The 7,446-nt window shown below is 40.3% G+C and overlaps 1 long non-coding RNA gene across 1 annotated transcript in view; it reads left to right on the top strand.

The window, feature by feature from the left end:
* Positions 1 to 6,923, top strand: part of LOC146376566 (uncharacterized) — a 110,211-nt gene extending 103,288 nt beyond the window's left edge. Inside the window, exon 2 of the long non-coding RNA XR_014801829.1 lies at positions 3,514 to 6,923. This is a non-coding gene — a long non-coding RNA (uncharacterized LOC146376566). The remainder of the gene's footprint in view (positions 1 to 3,513) is intronic.
* Positions 6,924 to 7,446: the final 523 nt, after the last annotated feature.

The following is a 7,446-nucleotide window of genomic DNA, read 5'->3' on the forward strand; positions in this document are numbered from 1 at the left end:
GTTTTAGTTAGCACATACTCTATATTTCATATGCCATAGTAGTTTCCTGAACTGTGGGGACCAGAGTGATTCTTTTAGCACAAGTTCTGAATGAAAAATATCTCCTAAAATAGTTTATTTAATTCCATTCACTTATTAGATTTGTGCCAATTCACACACACACAAAAAATAAAAAAATCATCTCAAGGCCCTTCACACAAAAGGTCAAGACCTTACAATATGTTAGAGAGAAACCCAATGATTTCCTTTGAACAAGCACTTAGCAACAATAAGGAGAAAAATAAATCAATTGTGTCAACTGGTATATTCAAGAAGTGACTCACAGTGTGTGTTATTGGTTTGGAAAATCCACTTATTACAAATATACAGCAACAGTGAAAGAAAAAAAGGGAAAAAACCTCCTGAAAATACATCAGGTGTGAGGTCTTAAAATGAAACCCAGTTGTATTATATAATCTCCATTATGTTCTAAAACAGGCACCATATATCCTATTACCTGTTTAAATATTTTTATATTACAAAGTTCGGCACCCACAGTTTCTGTGCTGTGGATTCTGGATGACTCAAGTCCCACATTTTGAACAAAACTTAAAATTAGGGTTTTGTTTACTACAAAGATGCAGCCATACATTTATTAAATTCTGCTTGTCAAATTCAGGGTTGTGGATGTGGAGATGTGTGGCGGCGGGGATGGAGCTTATCCCAGTTGCGAGAGGCATGGTACACCCTCCACTTCTCACCAATTTATTGCAGGGTTAACACAGAGAGACAGGCAACCATTCAGACACCTATGCCCACTTAGTGGGGTTAGATTAACTGGTGATTCTAAACTGCAGTCTTTGGGATGAAGTCGGAATACCCAGAGTTAACCCACACAGTTACTAAAGACTTGCATCCACAGTTTCAGAACTGACCTTTGATGGGAAAGCCAGGCATGGTTATTGATTTTAATGAGTGCAATAACTTTACAGATATTACAGTTAAACGGCTTTAACTTTTTCTGTCTGTAAGATAGAAATTAATTTAATTGTCAGTTATTTGCAGGGTAATTTAAATGTTCAGCCCATTTTTACATAATATTATTTAATTGGGGCGGCTGTAGCTCAGGACGTAAAGCAGTTCATCTGCTAACTGGAAGGTTGGTAGTACAGTTCCTGGCTCTTCCAGTCTGCACGCCAAAGTACCATTGGGGGAAGATACCCCAAGTTGTTCTTCAAGAGTGAATGTTAAATAGAAAGCACTTGTGTGTGAAAAAAAGTGTTTCTATCAATTTGTGTGATGGATGAATGAGGCATGGTGTATAAAGTGCTTTAAGTGCTCTAGTACAGTGGAGAAGTGTTAGATAAAACTTGTTCAATTACCAATACTGTATAATAAGCAGTGTTGGGCAAGTTACTTTGAAAAAGTAATTAATTATAGTTACTAGTTACTTACAGAAAAGTAACTGAGTTAGCAACTGAGTTACAAGATTCTAAAAGTACTTAATTACTTGAAAAGTAACTATTGTGTTACCTTTAAAAAAACGTTTAATCCTCTGGGGTCCAGGGTATAATTAGACATTTTTCACTGCTTTTGATTTTACCTCTACATTTCACATTTAAAAACTATTTACTTTGCCTTGTTTGGTATCATCCCTTTCAGCACATCCTCACGTGTCTTAATTTACAGTTATGTTTTCATTTTGACATACTGTATTAACACAATGTACCTAAAATCAGACAAAAAACATAAAATCCGAGTAGAAAAAGTGATATTTTTACTGTAACAACCACAAACATGTTTAATGAATCATATTTCATAACTTTAAATGCAAATATAAATTTTTGCAAACAACAAAGTTATTTGCAGCCATTTACCTTTTACCCCCTTTTTAAATAACCATTTCAAACTATTTACATAACAATGAGGTGTTCTGCATTAAATAAGGTGCCACACAAATTATTTGTGCCACTCCAAAAAAATAATTTCTGTCCACTATAAAGGAGAACATCACAGCCTGATACCTGCAGACAGCAGTCGCCTCATTGTTCTGACACACAACACGAAACTATCCACAACACTACACACTAACTACACAAGACAACACATGAACTACACACTTCAAACACGCTAAACGTCACAAATCTGTCACATCTCAAAACTCGCGCTCTCTCTTCTTCTGCTGTCTTTCTTTCTCTCTCTCCCTCTCTCGCCGTCACTCCTAAAACTTCCCCCTCTTCCTTAATAACCATGTTGCCATATCATTTTTGATTGGTCGACATGGTGCATTTTTCCACCAACACGTGTTTTTTGTTTTGTTTTTGTATTTTTTGGTCATAAGCAGAGAGTGCTTGCTAGCGCTGTTCTTAGACAGCAAACGTGACTAAACTATTCAGGAAAAAACACAGAGTATATATTGTTTATTATCTGGTTTTACGTGGGCTATCAACATAATTTAAAAACTGGTATATATCACCTTGTTGCTTTGTCATCTTGAAGTGGTCATGTGATTGGCTTACCGCGACTAATCACTCATGTGATTGTTTTGCCCCCTTTGCTCCAGGTGTTGTGCCAAAAAGTGATCATCGGGCAGAAAGTGATTGCCGTCCGCGGGAGTGCACGCAGCTGCTTAAAGCTGTAGCGCCCAGATTACTTACAGCTACTTCCGTGCAACTGATATAAGATGCGGTAAGCTGAAGACAGCTTCAACCGTCTGTTTGATGAAAAATAGTAACGCGACCGCACCACATTTTCTTGTTAGTAACGGCAACGGCGTTGTAACGATAGAAATAGTAATTAGTTAGATTACTCATTACTGAAAAAAGTAACGCTGTTACTTGTAACGCCGTTATTCCCATCACTGATAATAAGATAAAATAAGGCCTCCATCACACATGCATAGAAACCAGTTGGCGACCACCTGGCAACCACTGGTTGCTAGGGAAAAATGAACGTTTGCCAACCTGTTGCAATTGCTTGCTAGAGGTTAATGGCAGTCACTATGAAAACGATTGCTAAACCCCAGTCATGCAGGTTATCACAATTACTAATTGGTGATCGCTAATGACAACAACGGTCTCAAGGATGTTTTTGGTGAAGCAGCACCCTCTTTGCGACCAACCATTGCTAGGAGATCACCAGTGTTCTGGGAAATTCCTTACAACAATTTAAAATTGTTTAAAAGTTAAACACAAGAAATACATAAAATATGCTATGTTATGATGCTATATAGCTCAATATGGTGGAATACAATATGAATCCAAGACTTAAAGAAAATCCATGATATGAACTATGACGTCTAAGTGACTTGACAGAAAGAGTCTGTCATGGTCTGGGTGGGTACCTGCAGGTCTCCAACAGCGGCTCCTCCTCCTTTAGGCGGAGTTCGGTTGCTCCGCCCTGGCTGACCACCTGTGGGCAATTATTCCGGCAGTATATCAGACCTGCGCACTCAACCGTTCATCGCCTGAGTATCTGCTATCCCCATGTTAGTCAAGTGGAGTGTGACGACTTACCTGTTCTTCTTGTTCTCAGAGGTAGATCCTGGAGTGGAGGTCTTGTCTTCCTCATTCCCGCTTTCCTGGACCTGGGCCGCCTGCTGCTGATACGACGTTGCCTGCCGGCCCACCACTCACTTGCCTGCCTCCCCACGTCTCGACCGCATCCGGGCCTTCCGCCCTACCTGTCCCCTCCACCTGAAACCAAGTAAGGCAACTCAGTTTAACTGTGGAGGATCGTTGATTGTCTGCTGGATCCCACTGACTGTGATCTCCTCTCATTACAGTGCCCCGGCCCCTTCATAGTCCAGTTTCCACCTCCCCGCTGCCTCTGCTGTTCAGCTGCCTCCTAGAGTTGTCTAGGTCACCCTTAGTTACCTTAGGTTATCCTACGCGCCACTAGTGTGGTGGCGACGTTTTGTTTTCGCGTGTGTTTACTTGTGGGGGGAAATAAATCCTTTGTTCTCTTACCGTCTCGCTTCCGGGTTGGTTTCTGCACCTGTGTCCATCTCTGTTACCTCGTGCCGCTGGGCCGTGACAGAGTCCATGTTGCTTTTTCTAAATCAGCTCCAGTTAACTTCAAACCAGGGTGAGGAACCATCCAACAAAAACAACGACAACTGAAATTAACCAAACTGTTTATTGTAAATGAAAGTTTATGTAAGTTCACACTGTGAATAATAAAAGGCTAAAAAAGTGTTCAGGGACATTAAAGATATAGCAGATCCATGCTTTACCTTGCAGAGAGAAACAAAAGAATGAAACAGAGGTTATGTTTGTAGAGGACAAATATACTGTAAGAAGACAAACAACACGGTACACTGACAACTGCCCAAGATTTTTTAATATAATAGATATATGTAATAAATGGATGGACATTTTGGGTGAAAAACAACCTTTGCAAGTGAGCGGCAAAACAACATATTTTATTTTTGATTTGCTTTACTGATAACCACCTGAAAATCGAAGACTGGTGGTATTCCAATGGTAGCTCAATTACTGACTCACTGTTATCAGTCAGCAACCTCTAGTGATGGTATATTTTGATAAATCCATGGAGCACTAAATTGTTATTGCACTCTAAAGATTCATATGGTTTAATCTAGCAAATGTGATGTATAGACACAATTTCTGCTTCCAGAGGAGCAACCTAGACATTTAGACATCCCCTTCTCTTTGAAATCTTCTTCTATCAACACTTCCTTTGCAGTAGGGGGCAGAAGAGACGAAGCTGTCAGCACTCCTCACAACACAACTCTTTCCCTGATAGTTAGCTCTTTCCCGAGAGATTATAGACACGAGCGGTGGGTGGGAAGCTTTGGCACGCTGCTTTCCCACTTTCTCTCTCCTCCCTCTCTATGTACTTACTGCTCTCTTCTTTTGCATTTTTATTTTCATCTCACTCCTACATCAACTCCCCAGGGTAAAAGCTCTGCGGAGGGGACATCCCTCTAAGTTCCTACGGTGGGCCTGCGGCAGTTAATTGCAGTGAAAAGATATATTATGTACAGAAACACCTAAGGGGCAGTGGTCACACTAACAAGCACAGGTTGGCAGAGCTGAGATAGTGGAAACAATGGCAGCGGTGGGCATCCTCCTGTGACAACATATTCAGTTATTCACACCTTTAAAAAAATGAAAATGTTATTTCTGAGAAGACAGACAGTAAGCCAGAGGTGATCAAACATGGCTCTTAAATTTGCTGCCAAGTTTGCAGAGTGGTGAGCAGAAAGAAAAGCAGCTGGTGCTGCAAAGATGCCTCTGTACATCTGCTTAAAGGTGCACAGCTCCTCTAAGAGCTTTCCATTGCAAACACTTTTTTTTTTATCTACAGCACTTATCTACCTATCTCTCTTTCCATCTCCTTTCTAGTTTCTACCCTCCCTCCTTTCCAGTGTTACACAGCTTTCCCTCTCACGTGTTCCTGGCTCATGTTGGGTGGCAGAGAAAAGGCTGAATGCTGTGGCTGCTAGCTCTGTCTCTGCTGCCAGGCTCATGATTCCGTTCCTCCTGCTCTGCCCAGAAGAGTGGTGGCCTGGGGCTGGAACACAGGCTGGGTTCACTGAGCTGTCTAGAAGACCTTTGGCATGTCCTGTTGTTGACTGTGCAGACCCCTGGGCAGAGGGTTATCAGCTGGCTGCTGAAAACACCCAACTACCTACCAGCACCCCTGCAACCTCTCTGCACCACTTCCCGGTGTTAATTAAAAAGGGATATGGCAAAGGCACCACAGTAAATACCGTCCTCTCCGAGAGGGGTCCTATTCTCTTTGTGTGTCTCTGGATCCATGATGTGAATCTGTTTGGTTTAAAGGATTAGCTTGCATTTTAATTGACAAGAGGAGGTGTGCTGCTAAGATGACTTTGTGAGATCTGGATGTGTTGAAAAACACAAGGATAAATGATGGCTTTCATTCTTTTAATTTATGTAGGCACACAAACCTTAATCAAGGGTTGAATGCAGTGATGTTGGTGCTATATTACTGGATCCAAGCAGTCCTTAAGGACCATTAACTTTAAGTCTTCATGGCATTCATTTTAAGTAGCTGATTTGTCGCATGCATGCAAACAGTCATGTACTCACGCAGCATATTTTACCCTAAACACAAACATACACTCTGTCTTTCTTATAAAACACACTTCCAGAGACTGAGTGCTCTATGAAACCACCTATCAGGCCATTATGTGCAAGGCAGGGTAAAGTGATCTAGTTTAAGTGCATTGATTCTACTGGGCTCATTCAGTCTGATGAAGACCAGGGTCTAGTGATAACATTTCACAGCGAGATGGGCTGCTGCTACAACACATGGCTGAATGGAGGGTAAAAGAAGAATCACAGCGTTTGTAGAAAAACAGCGGATCGTAGCCTGATTGACCTGAACATCTTAAGTCGATTGAAGCAAGCTTCAACAGGATGTTTAAAAAAAAAAAATCTGCTGTTTGGTAGAAGATTATTTTTGGCTTAGCTGTATTGTGAAGTGCATTAAGCCACACAAAATGACATAATGACTTAACATTCCTCGATACATCAACAAGTGCAAGGGTATGACAATGAAAATAGTTATACACACTCACATACACACATATATTTATATAGTTCTGAAAACTCACAGCTAAGAAGATGTAAACAGCCAGCAGCACATAGTTTCTTTCACACTGCCCTTGGATGAAGAATATACGTCTGGAAGACAGCGGCCCCTGGGTGAACCTGGCATTTGATGCAATTTGTTTGGTCCCCAGGATGAATACACAATAAAGGTAGCCTATTTCTTGGTCCAGCTCTTCATCTGAGTGTCAAATGTTTATGTGTGTGCAATTCTGTAGATGTGTTGATTTTGTCTGTACTACACAGTGAATTTAAGTAGTATGATTTAGTTTTGGTTCCGAGGCTACTCAAAATGACTATGAATCTCAATTACTTTAATTAAATAAATTTCAATCAAATGATTTTTTTTCTGTTTTTTCTCTTTTCTTTGAAATATAGTCTGTAGATTAACAAGCTCCATATTAACTAACGTATAGTGCTGTCAGGGATATTCCACATCAGGCCATGGAGACGTTTTTATCTTCAAAGCCCAGGACTTTACCTGCAGGGTCTACACTAAACATTACTGGCTAATTTGAATATGATGGCAGCAACATGTCTGAAAAATTGGGATAAAAACAATAAAAAGCTGTAAATGTAAGTATTAGTTAAACAGCTGGAGGAACATTTTACAACTAGGTTAAATGGCAACAGATCACTAAAATGACTCGTTGGTTATATAAAGAGCATCTTAGAGGCAGGGTTTCTCAGGGGTACAGATCAGCACAGATTCAACAAAAAACCCCAACACAAAACAAAAAACTGTGTCTATAAATTGTGGAACAATTTCAGAGTAACATTACTAAATGTAAAATTGCAAAGCCTTTGAATTACTCACCATCTACAGTATATAATATCATCAAAGGATTCCCCCCAAAATTGAGAA

Source organism: Perissodus microlepis, chromosome 12, assembly GCF_051167445.1.
Source record: "Perissodus microlepis isolate ML-2025 ecotype Zambia chromosome 12, ASM5116744v1, whole genome shotgun sequence".
NCBI classification, from domain to species: domain Eukaryota; kingdom Metazoa; phylum Chordata; class Actinopteri; order Cichliformes; family Cichlidae; genus Perissodus; species Perissodus microlepis.